The sequence below is a fragment of the Sus scrofa genome, chromosome 1 (genome assembly GCF_054392235.1).
Source record: "Sus scrofa isolate SSC_HxYL_T2T_F1_AM1 chromosome 1, Sscrofa_HxYL_maternal_Yorkshire_Landrace_v2.0, whole genome shotgun sequence".
In the NCBI taxonomy this organism is placed as follows: domain Eukaryota; kingdom Metazoa; phylum Chordata; class Mammalia; order Artiodactyla; family Suidae; genus Sus; species Sus scrofa.
Genome location: NC_139383.1, coordinates 67,339,915 through 67,357,148, shown reverse-complemented (window position 1 = coordinate 67,357,148; position 17,234 = coordinate 67,339,915). Strand labels below are relative to the sequence as shown.

Sequence of the window (17,234 nt, the reverse complement as noted above, 5' to 3'; positions counted from 1 at the left end):
GGGGACATTGTCTGAGGTCTAAATAAGTCCTAGTGTGCTATATTGGAAGAAATGAATTGAACTGGGTTTTCCTTTTCATTTATCCCCTGAGAAGAAGATTCTGTGAAGGATGTGAAGAATATAAACCTTTTAAATATTAAAAAAATTCAGTACACTCCAAATCTTGCAGTATTTATTTCAGACCAAATCTTCATTTGATAAATTATAATGGATCAGAAAAAATTCACTTGCACAGATCTCTGCTAATATTTTTTCTCCAAGGAGTCATTTCCTTTCTGCTAAGTGTGAGATTTCTCTGTGTGGGATGATGATGCTCTGGGCTATAGGGTAACATAGAAGCTATTCATACAATTCAAACCGCTTTATGTAGAAATTGTCAGATAATTACACTAAGATCTGAGATGTTGTTATGGGGAGATATATAGTTTAATGAAGCCATTAGCCTTTTTAGTTCTTCTTTAAAGGATTAGCTTTTAACATTTAAATTATAGGGACATCTGACTTGTCTCTTTTTTTTTTTGTATGTCAAAGTGAGTAAATCACATTTCAGTGTCTAGCACATGAAGTGTGTGAGACTGTTCACTTGAATGAAATGAAATCCTTTACTCTGAACCCAGCTATCCACTTTCTATCAACCCATGGGACTGTCCCTGATTCATGTGCATGTCACAGGCACAGGTGACCATCAGAGGTACCAGAGTAACCAGCTCCACCCCCACCCCCAGGCTCTGTCACACGCTGCAGAGCTGGACGTGCTTTTCAGAAAAAGAAACCTGGCCAAATGGGATGTACACTAACCTTTGGGAATGGAATCAAGGTTTTAAAATGTTAGAAGAATGGTTTGAAATGCCACACGGCCCCATCAGCTGCCTGGGTTATATAAGAACACATTGAAAAGGGGGACCCTCTTGTTGCTGCCACTGTTCTGAGAAACTCTTCAGGTGGAGAGGCTGTGAACACAGTGACAGCTGTGAAGTCAGGAGGGGCTGGGTGGTTCGGAGCACGAGAAGGAAAACAAGCAGCAGAGGTTGTGGGGGTCCATTTGCATCCTGTGTACTAACATCTCTGACCTGAAGACAGAGCCTGATCCTTGGACATTCACATTTCATGGTTACGTGGCTACTAAAACTCTGCCTACAAGACCCACCAATGTAAGTTTGCCTACTAGATGCTTTTTGTAAAAAAAGAAAAAAGAAAAAAGTTGATGATATAGGCTGGAGCCTAACTGAATATTTTCTACCATTTCTGCTTTCGGCTTTTTTTGATTCTTGGAATTCATAAAACCAAGCATTTTAAATGTGATCTCAAAGCCAAAGTCTTGCTAACATACATGCTATGTCACCAGCAATATGGCCTCGAGCAAAGTACTTGATCTAAGTCTCAATATCTTTGACCATAAAATGGGGATAAAAAGAGCCCCTACTTTGAAGGATTGATGAAAGGATTAAAAAGGGAAAGTCTTCAAAGCATGGAAGGCTTGTGCCTAAGCCATAACTAGCTCAGTACTCAAATATTATTTGTTGTGATTGGTACTATGATTATTAGAATCATCGTTATTTTGATACTGTTCTTTGACCTAAATCCTATAATTTCTGTTTCTAGAACTATACTGAAGTCAGAATTAATATTTATGGATTTTTTTCCCAGGGATTTTAAAAAAGGATGTTGCATTTCATCAAAAGCATTCTTCGTAAAAAGAAAAAAAAAACTATTGGAATGTGTGTGATAGTTTTATTTTTATTGCGGTTCTTTAGTGGAATTCCAATACTATTCAGCATGTTTTATGTTTACAGAATTATTTAGGGTATAATCAAGAATACCATAATACTGTCTTCATAAATGGGCACTGTTTTAAAAACTAGGCATAATTAGCAGGAAGATATTCATAGTGTAAGCCTGACATTATTATGACTTCAATATAAATTCCACGAGGTGGAGAAGACCCAGAGAAAGAAGGCTACAGATTTATCATAGTATGATGCATTTGCAATATGGATTGTACTTATCTTTTTATTGGCCACAGACAATGTAAATTAGGAACATCTGAATGAAGGTTCAAATAATTTAACAGCTGTAGCCCACTATAAAATATGCTGTTCTGTTGCCTAGAGTAGAAACAGAAATTTACTGTTTTCTAACTCTACTGATAGGATGATTTGGCTTGGGGTCCCAGAGGTAGCCTCCCACCAGTGATGAACAGGGAGCCATCCTGAAGGAAAAGTAGGGCAATGGGAGTGGGTCACTTGTCCTCTTCTCTCTTTAGTGCTCTAAAGAAATTTTGTTCTTTGGTCAAGATGTTATGAATTAAACCCTTTGTTGGGGTAAATTTGGGTAATGATGTCTTCAACCCATTTTCTAGCTTCATGTCCTTTAGTCTCCTATTTCTGAAATTGTAAGATTTAAGAAACCTAACTGCGCAGCTGAAGATTTAAGTTCATGTAAAAGTACGTGTGAATTGAGGGATGTTCTTAATAGCTCTAAATATTCCCATTTGGATCACTTTCCCAGCATGTATGAAGAACTTCACGGTACCCAGGGCAAGAAGTTAATCACCATGGCAACAGGCGGAAGGCAGAGGGCCTGCCCCAAGCCAGAACCTCATCACAAGGATCTTCATGTTTGCTTTTCCCCCAAACTTTACTATCCTGTTTTGACAGATGAGGAACCTGAGGCTCTGAGATTTCTCAATTATTTACTCTAGGTCACTTGGGTCACAAGTCGGACTTTGCAAAACTTTTGTTTTGTAAAAGACAAAATATAATTTGGTCAAGGGTAAAGTTGTGGACAGAGATCAGAGCGGTGGGCCTCAGCCTGTTGAATGCCCTGGGAAATCCTAGACTGCCACAGCAGCTGGGAGCCTGGGAGCAAACATTAGCTGTGAAACCACCATGAGGAGAACATGGGTGGCTAGCAAGTTTTGAGGAAGAGAGTGGAGGCAGGAGAGAGAACAGGAGGGTATGTGTTTCATCGTGGCACTTACTCTGCTCAGCCTTTGGGCATGAGGATAAGGCCGACCAAAGGAAGATGGCAGTTCTTTCTTCACTCTGCATGCCTGGGTGCATTTTTGAAGTGGTTCCCCAGTTTTATCATTAGAGAATAATTTGGAAAATTTGTGTAAAAGTGGCAGACTCTGAGGCCTGAGAGAGCACCTCACTCTTGTCTAATTGGCCTCTGACTGAGGAGTTTTTCTCACTGGGGACAAGAGGGTCTTCTCTGTGCTGCCCCCATTTAGTAACAAACAACAGCTGGGTAGTTTTGCTCCAATTATAGCTACTAATTTGCAAGTGGCTCTACGCAGCCCTGAGATATCCCATGACTTTCTCCTAGCTGTGTGTCTTGAGTTCAGAAAGTGGAAAGATGATGTCCCTCTGGCTTCCCAGGCGACCATGAGAGCCTCAGCTTAATGCGGAACTGATTTCATTCTCTGAGCAGTAATAGCAAAGCAAGCACTTCAAAAAGACCAATCCATCTCCTCTCCATAAAACGTTAATACCCTTCAATGTACAAAAAAAAAAAAAAAAAAAAAAGCCAACTCAACAGGCTTTCACCCTTTGCATGACAAACACAAACTGAAAAAAACTCGAAGGACCCAAAACATTTGAATACCCTCTTTTGCTATCTATCTGTTATCCATCATCCCAGACTATAAAGGTTAGAGAAAGTACATGCTCTCTGGGGCTTGCTTGTAAGTTTCAGTTTTGCCTACCCATGGGGAGTGTAGAGGGCCAGCATCCTCTGTGGAATAGAGGCTGGCTCTATGGGGCTTCTGCTCCTGGGTGTTTTCCATGAGACTTCACATCAAAGCCAACTCCCCCAGCTGGAACTGGGACCAATGATCTGACCAAAGAAATGTGGTTTTCAAGATGCGTGAACATGAACGTCCGAAGAGCCCATGGCACCGTTATCCTACCCTGCCTAATCCCCATTGGGAGATTACACCATGGGTTTCTTGAATTCTCTTTGCCCTTATCGAATTTTCACAGTGTCCAGAGTTGGTCTGATGCTTGGAGCACTCTTGTCACTTTCAAAGGGAGGTGTTTTTGATGAAGTGAGGGAGCATGTGGGAACTAGAAAATGGTTTCCTAAATTTCATCACTTTACCCCGCTCTGTTCAGGACTAGGGACCAACCATTGGCTTGGAATACCAAGAGGTTATTTTTCTACACAGAAATGGCAATGAGGAATATTTAACACATTGCATCAAGCATCAGTTTCAGAGAGTTTGTCACTCCTGAGCTGTTAAAGATTGCTTCTGGTTAAGAACTTGGACTTGGAGCAAGATTCCCTATTCAAATTGTAGCTTTGCCCCAGAGTAGTACCACGACCTTAGGCAAGTGATTTAACTACTCTGGGCCCCCATTTTCTCATCTGTAACAATGGGGATAGTAAGAGAATCTACTTCAAAGTATCCAGACAACCATCTGATAAATAATCAAAATATGTTAGTTGGTATTGTCTTATCACAAGGAATACATGAATGGCAATTCAGTGTGATTTTGTGATTCCATTCTGTCAACATTATATAATAATAGCTAGCCTATTCTACTTGTTCACAAATGATTGAAACAAATTCTCCTAGACTCAAAAGGTAAAAATTTCTACAAAAACCAGCCAGTGTTCTTTTGAGTAGGGATTTTTTTTTTCCCATTGATAACTACAGCTTCCATAAAATAAACATATTTCCTGACACATTTCTGAGTTAATTCCTATAAGGTATCACTAAGGAAGAAATAATATGCTGGTGTATTTCAATGGCCTGACAGATACAAGTCAGTCACTTTTAAATTTGAATAATATAGTATTTTCTTCCTATTTAACAGGTCTATGTTTTGTGAAGGTTGGTTGGTATAAAGCTTATTACTCTTTGAGAATAATATCCTTTTTTGGGGATGGGGCACACCTCCTGTGGCATATGGAAGTTCCCAGGCTAGGGGTCAAGTTGGAGCTGCAGCTGCTGGCCTACACCATAGCTCACGGCAATGCCGGATCCTTAACCCACTGAGCGAGGCCAGGGATCGAACCCACATCCTCATGGATACTAGTTGGGTTCTTAACCTGCTCAGCCACAATAGGAACTCCAATATTAATATTCTTAATTTGATTGGTTCTTAGGACCTTTTGTAAAAGAAAGTGAAATTCTAGATCATTTTTAAATGAATAAAATGAGAGCTATGAGAGAGAGAAACAGTGAAGAAGATTGTGTGTGTGTGTGTGTTTTCCTTTTCTTTTTTGGTTGCACCTGCAACATACACCACAGCTGCAGTAATGATGGATCCTTAACCCACTGTGCTGGGCAGGGTATTGCACAGCACCTCCACAAGACAAGCTGGGTAATTAACCCACTGTGCCATAAGTACAACTCCAAGAACATTGTGTTCTTAATGGATAACTCAACAGCATTATCAGGTTACATAAAATATTCTTGCATCATCATTCTTTTTCATCCTCAGGACTCTCAGAAAAATAACTAAGAGAGGCTAAGATGAGATCTAGGAGAACTAAGTGGCAGGATTATTAGAAAATATGGAATTTAATGTTGCTTTAGGGCTTTGGCGTTATTCTCTTATTGCAAAGGATAGTCTATTTTTCTCTGAGTCAGATAAAGGGAGAGTGTGAAATATATACATAGGCTTTAAAAGGTCTGTGGAGAGGACATTGTACAGTTTCACACAAGGTATTTGGTGTATAATGTGCATAGGATATGTATATTCATATATAATAATTAATAACTAATGAAAGAGCTAACAATTTTTGAGCACCTACTATGGCCCAAGCCATTTAGTGCTCGCAAAATGTCACATCATAAATATGCCATTGCTTTAATAGACTGTGAAAACATTGCTTTCTCTTTTCATGTTTACATCTCAAGCTACACATCTATGAATGCCCTTTGTGTCAAGGATGATAGTAAGAATGAGGATGCCTTGTTGCTGCAGAACTATGTTTTCCTCTCTTCTGTGCATACTGCTAGGTTATATCTTTCAATCTCTTTGCATCTTGGTGGGGCCATATGATTAAATGCTGGCCAATAAAAAGTGGTGGAAGTGATGCAGGCTACTTCTTCACTCTCTTGAGCTCCTTTTATGTAGGCTGGATGGTGAAGATCCAATGATAGACTCCAAGGTTATAGAATATGGAGGAGCTACTAGACAGGAGGACTCTGAGTCCCACACTGGTGAGACCTCATCCTGTAAAGTGAACAGAAAACACTTTTGCTGTATTAAGCTCACTGAAATTTCAGAGCTGTTTGTTATACCAGTTAACATTGCTAACCCTGACTAAAACAATACACATGCTCCTTTATGAACAGAAATGCCTCGAAATAGTAAGAATAGCTAATATCTATTGAAAATTAACTAAATGCAAGGACCAAAGCTTAGAGAGGATAAGTTCCTAGGCCGAGGTAATGAGCTAATAGTGACAGAACCAGGATTGAAAGCAGGGCAGCATGACCTTGAAGTCATGCACTTAGCCATTTTGATATTTTCTTATGAAATGTAGCATTTATTATAATCATTTTTGCAGAAGTAAATCACAGGGTGAAGTTTACTTCCACTAAGTTTTTGCTTTAATCCTCATTAGAAAATCTTGTGATAAGTAGCTACAAGTAAATATAGTTTTCTTAGCTGAAAAGCTCTCTTTTGGTCACTTAGTATTTATTTCAGCACTTAAAACCATGTAAATAGATATGTATCATCTTTATAGTTTACCTCCTCAGCTGGGCCAGGATATTTCAACTGAGACAACACACAGGTCCATCCACTTTTCTGTGTTTTTTTTTTTTTTTTAAGGGCCGCAGGTGCTGCATATGGAGGTTCCCAGGCTAGGGGTGGAATCAGAGCTGCAGCTGCTGGCCACAGCCGCAACCATAGCAGCGTGGGATCTGAGCCTCATCTGTGACCTACACCACAGTGCAGGCAAAGCTGGATCCTTAACCCACTGAGAAAGAAGGTCAGAAATTGAAGCCGAATCTTGCGGATACTAGTCAGGTTCATAACCTGCTGAGCCACAGCGGGAACACCACTTGTCTGTTTTTGATTTAGCAGGATTACTTTTTATTCCCTTTGTTCCACATCATCCATGTTACTCTGTGCATTCCAGCTATCAAAGGGGTACAGCCTCTGAGTCCCAATGGCCATCGTTTCAGTGGTGATGGTGGAGGTGGCTTGTGTGAGTTTGGGTCACGGGAGGCAAAGAGATAATGCCAGAGAAGGGGCAAGGATGGGTTTGGTAACCTCTACATTTTTGTTCCATGGGAATCCGTTCTTTATATTTCTTGTTTGTTGTAGCCTCCTGAAGAACATTATTTATCTCCTAAGCAAAATGTACACACTCAAACTCCATTGACCTTAAGGAATTTTAAGTATGACTCTATGTGTTCCTTGAAGAAAAACCACTTTTAAAGTGTAAAAAAAAAAAAAAAAAAAAAGTTCTTTAAAGCTAAATTAGAAACAAAAAAGATCTGAAACCTCTGGAACCTATACATATAGAAATAGTTTTTTGGGGGCCATATGTTCCTCTTTGTAATACAAATGTGTCGAAAGAGCAAATATCTGCAAAAATCAACTACAAAGAATACCATGCAAGTTAATGCATATCAAGCCATTCAGTCACGAGAAAAATTTGGAGTAACCAGCAGTGGGTCCATCCAGACTCACTCTCTGGTGATAAAATCCCAGATGCTGTGCCAGCCGTGTGTGTGGAGGCTCCAGGTCGGAGGCACCCCTGGGATGTGTGTGCCTGGGGAGAGAGCAAGATCGGCTGAGCCTCCTCATTTGAAAGCTTTGAACAGTCTGTTTGGAATGCTAATGGGTTATGCTTTCTGCTTGTAGGGAAGGACGGCTTTTCTGCAAAGCATTAAATCATTCCCCACCCCACCCCCAGGTTTTTCCAGTAGTAGTTCTATCAAATTTTATCAAGCGGCTCTCTCTGAACTGATTTTTAACATCCAAACTTGGAGACCATAGGCCACAATCCATAGGGACAAACGAAAGGCGCAATGAGAAAATCAGGCCAAAGTAAAAAGGGGTAAAATGGGAAGGCCCTCAAAGGGATCCTAGAGAAGAGGAGGGGGGGAGCGAGGGAGGAGCGGAGGAGGGACACGTGGAGCTGGTTAACGTGACCGTTATCTGCACAAGGCTGAAACCCGCAGATCCTGAACGCGTAATGGACCTTCGCCTATTCGTATGACAATGTCAATATTAGCTGTGGTTTTGACTCCAGTTATAATATATTAATTTATAGCCGAACATATATTGCAAACAACCAAAGCTGGTTTTTTAATCTGACAGACCTTTGAAGGGAATTGGCTTAACTAGCCACTTCACACATCTTTAGCTGAATGATAAATGGTGTTAAATGATGTTGTGCCTGAAGCAGAATGAGATCCGCCAGGGCCTCCCACACCATTAAGGGACAGATAAGTTTATTCCGCATAATGCAGTGGGTGTAATGTTTGGCGTTTATGTCTTTGGAAACTGATGATCCATCCATAGTGTAAATGGTAACTGGAGTTAATTTTATGACCAGGACCTGCCATTTCTAATAAGGCTGTGTTCATACTCAGTGAACTCTGAGTTTCTCTAACTCATATTCTTTCTTGTCTTGAAGTGGAACTTTTCGGGGTCCTGAGCCGCGTGGTCTCGGGGCTTGAGACATTTGCTGGGGACTGGGGAGGAAAAGGGCTTCCCACTGCGCATGCGTCATTCTCAGAGTCCAATTAGGTTCTTTCCTTAGGAAGCCTGTGATCATTGTACTCAGGTTTCTGCTCTTAGCTGATTTTGTTTCCAATGCTTCTTTCTCCTAAGCCTGCAACTGTGGTCCTCACCCAGCCATTGAAGGTTTTGCTGCCTTTCCAGTTCCATCAAGAGAACTCTAGAATTAAAAGCAGACTCACCTCTGACAGCATAGGCGCTACTGTTTGAGAGCAACGTGAGGCCATTCATGAACGAACACACCCAAGTCACCAGGCCATGTGTCCAGCGGTTGCAACTGTGACTAAAAAACATGGAGAACTTTTTGTGTACCACTTTCTCCCCTCCAAGTGAAGTGAGAGGTAAGCTGATACTCGACTACCTACTAGCTGCTGATTCCTAAAAGGCAGGTCTACTACCAGACCTGACTGGTGTAGGTAACAGTTCTCCAGCACATGCCCTTGGTTCAGGAAATCTTTGCATTCTACAGTGTTTGTCAGACCTGGCACCAAGCTGCTATCACACAACTGAAACATTTTATTTTTCGTGACAATTTTATATCACTTCCAGACTTTAAAACTTTTTCCATTTTATTGAAAATTCTTGGTTTACTTGTTGGCAGATCAAACGCTGTTCTTAAGTGCACATATTTTAAAATTAACTGTCCTTTAACTCCAGTGAACAAACCTGGTTAGAAAGCTTTTTACTCCGACACAAACTCTTTTAATTTCTTCCTCAATTCTTATGAACTGATGAAATAATTTAATTGCCAAGACCTGTGGATTGAGTGTCTCTCTACATATGGTGTGCAGGATGTGTGCTGGCCTGCCTTCGGAGGCAATAATTTTTGGTTTGGTTGCCAGTGAATTTTGTGTGCTCTGTAGCCTTTGTTAGTGCACTGATTGAAATTGCCTTTTTAAATTTGAATTTATTTATTTTATCTCATGAGAAATGTGGGTGATATCTGGGCTACGTTAGGCAAGTGCTTGGTCACATGTGACCTTGTGGCCCTGGGCGCATCAGTTTCCCGCTCTTCTGGAGACTGCATTGGACAGACTGATTACTCTCAGGGTTTTACTGTGATTCCTTTGGTTGAAAAGCTGGCTCTGCCATTTACTAGTTGTGTGAACTTTGAGAACTTAGCCTTTCTGAGCCTCAGTTTCATAGTTCGTAAAGTCAGGGTGAAACTAGTACCTAATTGTAGGGTTGTCCAGAATAGTAATTGAATTATTTTACCTTAAAAAACCTAGAAGAGTTTCTCAGAAAATGTTAGCAATTATTACATGGGACCATATCGGAAAGATCATCTTAAGGTGTTTTCCTTTTTAAAAAATTAGTTCAAGTAATCAGACAAGAGGGGAAAAAGACTCCTATCGCATTGCCTTCTCCAAAGTAAGAGTATGATATTCTATCAATCACTGTGCTTCTGCCCTAATAATTTGTCTCTCAGGCCTTTTCATTATTAGCATTAGTAATGGCATTTGCCAGTCTTCCTGTGTCTGTGGGACTGTAAAGCTTGTCTGTTTTCTCAAGACACAAATTACTAAACCACAGTCACAATGCCACCCGTGGACACTTCTGAAGAGTCTTCCTAACCCCTGTGCCATTTATGGCTCCATGGGAACTGCCTCTTGGCTCCACAGGGTGGGTGTTTGGTTGTCCCATCTTTATGTGCTGTTACCTGTCACTTTAGCCAAGGCTGTCAGGACAGCTGTCCTGAAATTGACCAATCACAGTCTTTCTCCCAATAATTTGTCTTTGGGATTGCAACCTCTAGTTGCTGCAGGTGGCTGGTACCATTTTATGTAAATCTGGAAGTTGTAAGTCTTTCATATTAGGTCACTGGTGCATAGATGTAGAGAAAGCCTGTCTTCAGCCAGAGAAAAGAATGGAGCAGATGAGAGAAGCCAAGATGTGATTCAGAGAGATTTGAAGAGAGCTGACCTATAGGGATTCCTGGTGTATTCTTGCCCTTCAATTTCATAAAGAATTCTCTGCCTATATAATTAATTCTGTGTTTTTACTTAAGGTACCCGAATAGCTTAAAGACTTGGTTCTGATCAGTGATGATTTGAAATCAAGTTCACAAGTCCATTGCCATCTACCCACTGGCCCCCATCACTCACTGTGACCTCTGTCATTCTATTGCTATTTGTTTTTTGTGCAGTAGAACTTCATATCTATATGTTTTCCCAACAATTTTTTTTTTTACCTCTTGGGACATAGAGCATTTCATTTGGCTTAGTTATGTAAGTTTGGAACAGTCTAATTTTATAATTGTTCCAAGGGTATAAGAAATGATGATTAAATTAATTCATTTCTAACCCAGTTTTTGAAAGGTGCTTCAAATTCTGTAAAGAATATTTGTAATGGTGCTAACTCATGTTTAAGAAAGAAACTGTGTAACATTTCTGGTATTAATGGAAATCTAATCACAGAGCAGAAAAATCCTCACTTTGGTCCAGCCCAGGACCCAATGTTAGAGGGTGGCCCTCAGCAGAGTTTCCCAAAGTGTGTTCCTTTGAACTCTTGTTTTCAGTTTCATTAATGAGTGTAATGAACAAAGGGGTCAATGTATAAATATGCTGTGAAAAACTGAATTTAAACACAGTTCAATTCTTTATTAAAGATTTAGAAGAGGATTTTATGCACATTGTGATTCTTCAATTGGTGTGTGATTGTAGTAATTTCTCAGGTATTTGGCCACGGAATCTTTTTTTCTGTAGAGAATATCTTTTTTTGGGACAAGTGTTCCATGGAACATATTTTGGGTGTATCGTCCTAAGGGAAGTGTTTGGGAAAGGTTCGTGTTGCCTGGTGTGGCTTGACTTGCTCTGCTTTCTTATTGGCTACTTATGGCTCTTTCATTTCAAATAATGTCAAAATCTTTTTGGAATTATAAGTATTTTTTTTAAATCAATACCAGATTTTAGGTGACATTGGCACTAATGAAATAATACTACCAGTGGCATAAAGATGACACCTACTAGGTCACAAAATTCTTGAAGTAAAATGTCTTATTCATTCTCAGATCTCTCTGACAGGGCCAGTTCATGCCAATCATATTGGTTGAATTGCCTTACTAATTTGCTGAAGAGATAGGCTTTAATGTGATTTTTTTTTCAACAATTAGGGAACTGCATTTCTTTTTCCACAATAGACTCCTTAAAACATTTACTTTTATGTAGCAAAGCTAAGACTGAACTGGCTATATCAAGCTGCACCATTTTAATTCTTGGGGATAAATTGCTAGCAAGTGCTTTACTCTTTTACAAGTTTCTTTCATATTTAGTGAAATATCTGTTATACTTTTGCTAAAGGAAAGAACGATAAATCTTTGTTAGAGAAATCAAAATTTTGTTTAGGCCTTAAGTAACAGACCATCAGTATGATAATTGAATGAAATTATAAGAGAACGTGATGCAGAACAGTTCACTGTAAGATTTCATTGTCCTTGTATCATTAATGGAATTGACTCTGGCAGTATGGAAACAAGCTGGGAAAGTTAAGATGCTTTCGATTACATGAGTATTCATACTTCTAATGTGTATAACATACACATTGCATTTTAATTTATGGGCTTAAGGGCACAGTGATTAAGTAGGAGAGAGAAGAGCTTTTTAAACACCTCCTGGGGAGTGATTTCTATTCTTTGCTGTCACATCTCCAATTATTCTTTCTCTTCAAATACTCATTCTCTTTCTTTGAGTTTTCCTGGTACAGGTGGCTGCCATTTGTAGAGCTATCAATTTTGCTGCCCCCTTTTAAGGCAGCTATTATTTATGCCAGTTCCTGCTTATTCTTCTTTTGATTCTTTTAGACAAGAACAGCTACAAAACATTTTAAACAGCTTGAGAAAAAGGTTAACTTTAAGGATCCCATGTTATCATGCATAGCCTCTAAATGAAGTGTTTAATCCACTCCAGCACAACTCTCAGGGATTGTGCCTTTAACATGCTTTTAATTTGAGCCACTCTTTCAGAAGCCAGAAATGTGGGGATCAACTCCGTCCCAGCAATGCAATGCCAGCAAGGCTGTCCCACACAGTGGCTAAAACGTAAGCTCTTTGGAAGACATAAGCTCAGAAAATGTGAGCAAATTTTCTGCGTTTTTGAAAGACAGCGTGAAAACTACGGGTCATCCGGCAGAGTTGCTCCCCGGTTAATTGCTGTTGCGGGTTTTGCTCTTCCAAATCATTTGGTTTAAAGTTTGTTATGTTAGAATAATGGCAGGTTTCGTAGTCTGTCGAACCATAAATTACCACTCCTTGTCTTGGTACTGAAAGAGATTCCTGAGCCATTCACAATTTTCCATGGGATGTTCTCCAGATGTGTGCCATCTGAAGTCTCCTGATGCCTCACTCCAGCGGGCTAAGCTGGCCTCTTGTTGAGGAAACAAAGACCTGGAAAATATATACATCAATGTTAAAACATGCAGGTCCTCAGACAATGTTAAGATGCCTTCACACTTTCACTGAGTCCATTTGCGTTTCCTAACAATGCCCCTACTGTGGTGGGCAAGTGCCACGGCTGTACTTACCCTCCTTTATGTATAATTTTATGCTAATCCTCGAATTGTTCAAGGAGCCTTTAACAGTCAGCTGCCTTTCGCTGTCTTTTGAGGTATCAAATGATGTTACAACTTGGAAATCCCATGGATGTGGGCAATTGTGTCTTTAAACAATTCTGGCCCATTGGGTTTTCTAATATGTTCTGTGTTAAGGACAAGATTCTCCCCAGTCCTGAAAAACTGCAGGAGATTCTCTATTTCAAAGCAGCCCAAAGGAGATAGCGATTAAGACAACGTTACCTCTAATCCAATTTCCCATAATCTCAAACTCTATGCAAAAGCAAATGTTGAACCTGTAGCTGAACCCAGTCTTTTGAAAACCAAAGCAAGACCCATAATGTATTATCTTAACTATTTTGGGGAGAGGCTGATTGTTTGCAAAATATCTTTGGGTTGCCATTAGTTAGGGTTTAATCCTTTAGAAATATTCAGCTCTCAGGCCTATTCAAACCGGGACCCCCGCTCCTTCAGCTTCTCTGCGCAGCCTGTGCAATGGCTTGTGTACTTAGCCCCCACTTATTTTGTTCAGGTTCACGATCAGGCGAGACAGCGCTGTCAATTCAAAAAGACATTCTTTTTTCAAACTATTGATCTCCGTTGCTCTTGCAAATCCTTTAGTATTGGCTCTCAGGATTACTATAATGCTATAATCATTCTGTTAAGGATTCAGATTTGTGGTGAGCTAAAAGATGGGAACATCAAAAGGGCTGAAATGCCCTTGAAGCAATCAATTTTTGTTCATCAAATACAAATGCTGAGAGGCTGCTTTTGGCTAATAATTTATAACTGAATTAATGACACATGGCTTCCTTCAGTCTTTTTTTCCTTGAATTGTTCCCCACCTCTTAAATGATCTGATTTTATAGTCCGGCAAGTCAATTTGAATTGCATAGTGCTCTAAATGAGAAGAATGCTTTGGGAAGTGAAAAGCTTGTTTCACTTGCTTCCAAACTGCTAAGGCAGTAGAAATCTTTTCTCTTTCTTTGGACTTTACAAGAAGGTAAATCCTAACAAGCTATCTATTCCACTTAATGAACCATGAATTTGTGGTTTATGTGTGGGTAACATCCTGGCAGAAGCATCCACCAGCAAAATAATTTCTGTTAAAGTCACAAATGGCTTGCTGTGCCTCAATTGCTTTTACACAAAACAGTTCCAAGAAATGGAAAGTTTGTTAATAATAAGATAATAATGCTATTGGACAAGATTTTACTTTGGTGTTAATACAGTTACAGGGTTTTCTTAACATAATGATTAAAATGACTAAATGTTTAAAACGTTTTGAAGGCATTAAGTTATTTTCAATTGCATTCCTCAATTTTCTGGTTTTCAAAGTGACTGGGTTTTTTTTTTTTTTTTTTGCTTTTTAGGGCCACACCGCAGCATATGGAGGTTCTCAGGCTAGGGATGGAATCAGAGCTGTAGCTGCTGGCCCAGTCATAGCAACACGGAATCCAAGCTCCATCTGCGACCTACATCACAGCTCATGGCAATATGGTATCCTTAACCCACTGAGCAAGGCCAGGGATTGAACACGCCACCTCATGGTTCCTAGTTGGATTTGTTTCAACTGTGCCGCAATGGGAATTCCCACAAGGGAGTGTGTTGACATTTATATTTTGGACAGTGAGGAGGTCTTCCAGAGGCAGCACTGTGTGTCTGTACACTTCTGTGTCCCGTGAGCTTTATGTGAATCACAAAGACACCTGAGAAGAAAGTTCTAAATGTTATGTGAGTTCAGCTGAAAGGTAGGATGTAGAAGAGCTGCAGAAGCCCAAAAAATGTGTGAATTTGGTCTCCACCTTTGTAGCAATTTTGATTATTTAGATAGAAAGGGTTGAAAATGTCCTTTACTCAGTCAACTATGAGACAGTAAAAGTTAATATGGTGGACAAAATGGTGGAGGAGAAAAATGGTTGAGAAAAAAAATGTTTCTTGACCATTTTAGAAACATTTACCTACCTGCAAAAGTAAAGTCCTTCATCATGTGCAATATCTGTTTAATGTTGTTAACAGGTACTTTTGTAGCTTAGTCTGAGTTACTATCACATTTGAAAAGAGCACCACCTTTTCTTGTCTTCAGTGAAGACATTTACTCACTCACAACATCTCTTACCCCATTTCCTTCCTACTTTGGTTCAAATAATTGGCAACAAACATGTCATGAATGCCTCCTCTGCCATCTTTGCAGTGCCAGTGCCCAGCATTGAGCCTGGGCACGGTACACACTCAGAAAACATCTGTTGCAAGAATGAAAGCCAGGCTTTGTGTCCATTTTTGGTATAAATTAAAACACTGCAAGACTTTGAGACAAATTAATATTTTAGATTTCCTGGTCAGGCAGATTCAAGAAGCAAATGATATTTAAATGTTCTAAAAGTGTTGGTCTATCTCAGTGTTCTTAGAAGAACAGTTGAAAATGGATAGAAATACAGTATGGTCACCTTTGTCTTAAGGCAAGAGGGAGAATGAAAGCTGGGGAACAGTGTATGGGGGGGGTGACCCCAAGGCATGCTTTTTGGACTTTAATAAAAATCGTGTTGTGAGTGGGTAGTATTTTTAACTTTCCACTGTTCTGTAATAGGAAAGAATAAGTCTAACTCTGTATTAGATCTGTTCCTTTTCCTTTAACTTTCCTTTAACCTTTGTCCTCTGTCACTTGTGCTGAGTCATCCTGGCTGTGCACCTTTTGCAAAAGGATGCTGCCTATAGCCTGAAACATACAGGATAGCCTATTCTCAAGGCTAAGACCTTTAAGACTATTATATATATATTTTTTTTTTTTTTTTTTTTTTTTTGTCTTTTTTGTCTTTTCTAGGGCCGCAGTCTCGACATATGGAGGTTCCCAGGCTAGGGGTTGAATTGGAGCTGTAGCCGCAGGCCTATACCAGAGCCACAGCAATGCCAGATCCGAGCTGCATCTGCAACCTACACCACAGCTCATGGCAATGCCGGATCCTTAACCCACTAAGCAAGGCCAGGGATTGAACCTGCAACCTCATGGTTCCTAGTTGGATTTGTTAACCACTGAGCCATGATGGGAACTCCCCTAAGACGATTATATTTTTAGATTAAAAAGTTGTAGAACAGAGAATAATATCTGTTTAGTTGGCGGTTTATGGGAACATCATGACCAGACCTAGGTGGACAGCTACAAGAACAAAGGATCCCACATGAAGAAATTTGAAGCTAACCATGCCCCTCCCTCACTCTGCCTTTACAAAGGCTTTGCTAAAAGCCTTCAGGGAGTTCAAGGCTTTTTTGGGCACGAGCCACCTGTTTTCCTGCATGGTCCTGCAGTAAACATTTCTCTCTTCAAATGTCAAGGTTTTGGTATTTTTTGGCCTCACTGTATGTCAACTTCATTGACATGGAGTTGCATTCGGTAACAGTTTGTGACCCTGTGTTATCTTATTCTCATAGCCATCCTGTGAGGGAGGTAGGGCAGACCTCACATGTGAATCCCTCCTGCGCCACGACAGGAACTCCGACATAAGTCTTTTGATGAGAGACAAAATATAACCCTTAGAAATAGAGCTGTAATGGAAGAATTCTACTTATCATCAGATAAAGGAGGTCCTTTTAGCCAGTAGTGTCTCTGAAATCTTACCAGTCCCATACTTGCTCCTGCCAATCTTATGTCCTTTGAAAGACTGGTCTCAACGGTCCAGTTTCAAAATCCACTCTCGGAGTTCCCGTTGTGGCGCAGCAGAAACGAATTTGACTAGGAACCATGAGGTTTCGGGTTTGATCCCTAGCCTTGCTCAGTGGGTTAAGGATCCGGCATTGCCGTGAGCTGTGGTGTAGGTTGCAGATGCGGCTCAGATCTGGTGTTGCTGTGGCTCTGGCATAGGCCTGCAGCAACAGCTCTGATTCGACCCCTAGCCTGGGAACCTCCATATGCCTGGGTGCATCCCTAAAAAGACGAAAAGACAAAAATAAATAAATAAAACCAAAATCTACATCTCAATG

The 17,234-nt window shown here is 40.2% G+C and overlaps 1 protein-coding gene across 2 annotated transcripts in view; it reads left to right on the top strand.

The window, feature by feature from the left end:
* The first annotated feature begins 8,807 nt into the window (after positions 1 to 8,807).
* LOC146406133 (uncharacterized) overlaps positions 8,808 to 17,234 on the top strand; it is a 196,805-nt gene continuing 188,378 nt past the window's right edge. For both annotated transcript variants that reach the window (XR_014806454.1, XR_014806453.1), the window contains exon 1: positions 8,808 to 9,055. The gene's annotated coding sequence lies outside the window, so the exon portion shown is untranslated. The remainder of the gene's footprint in view (positions 9,056 to 17,234) is intronic.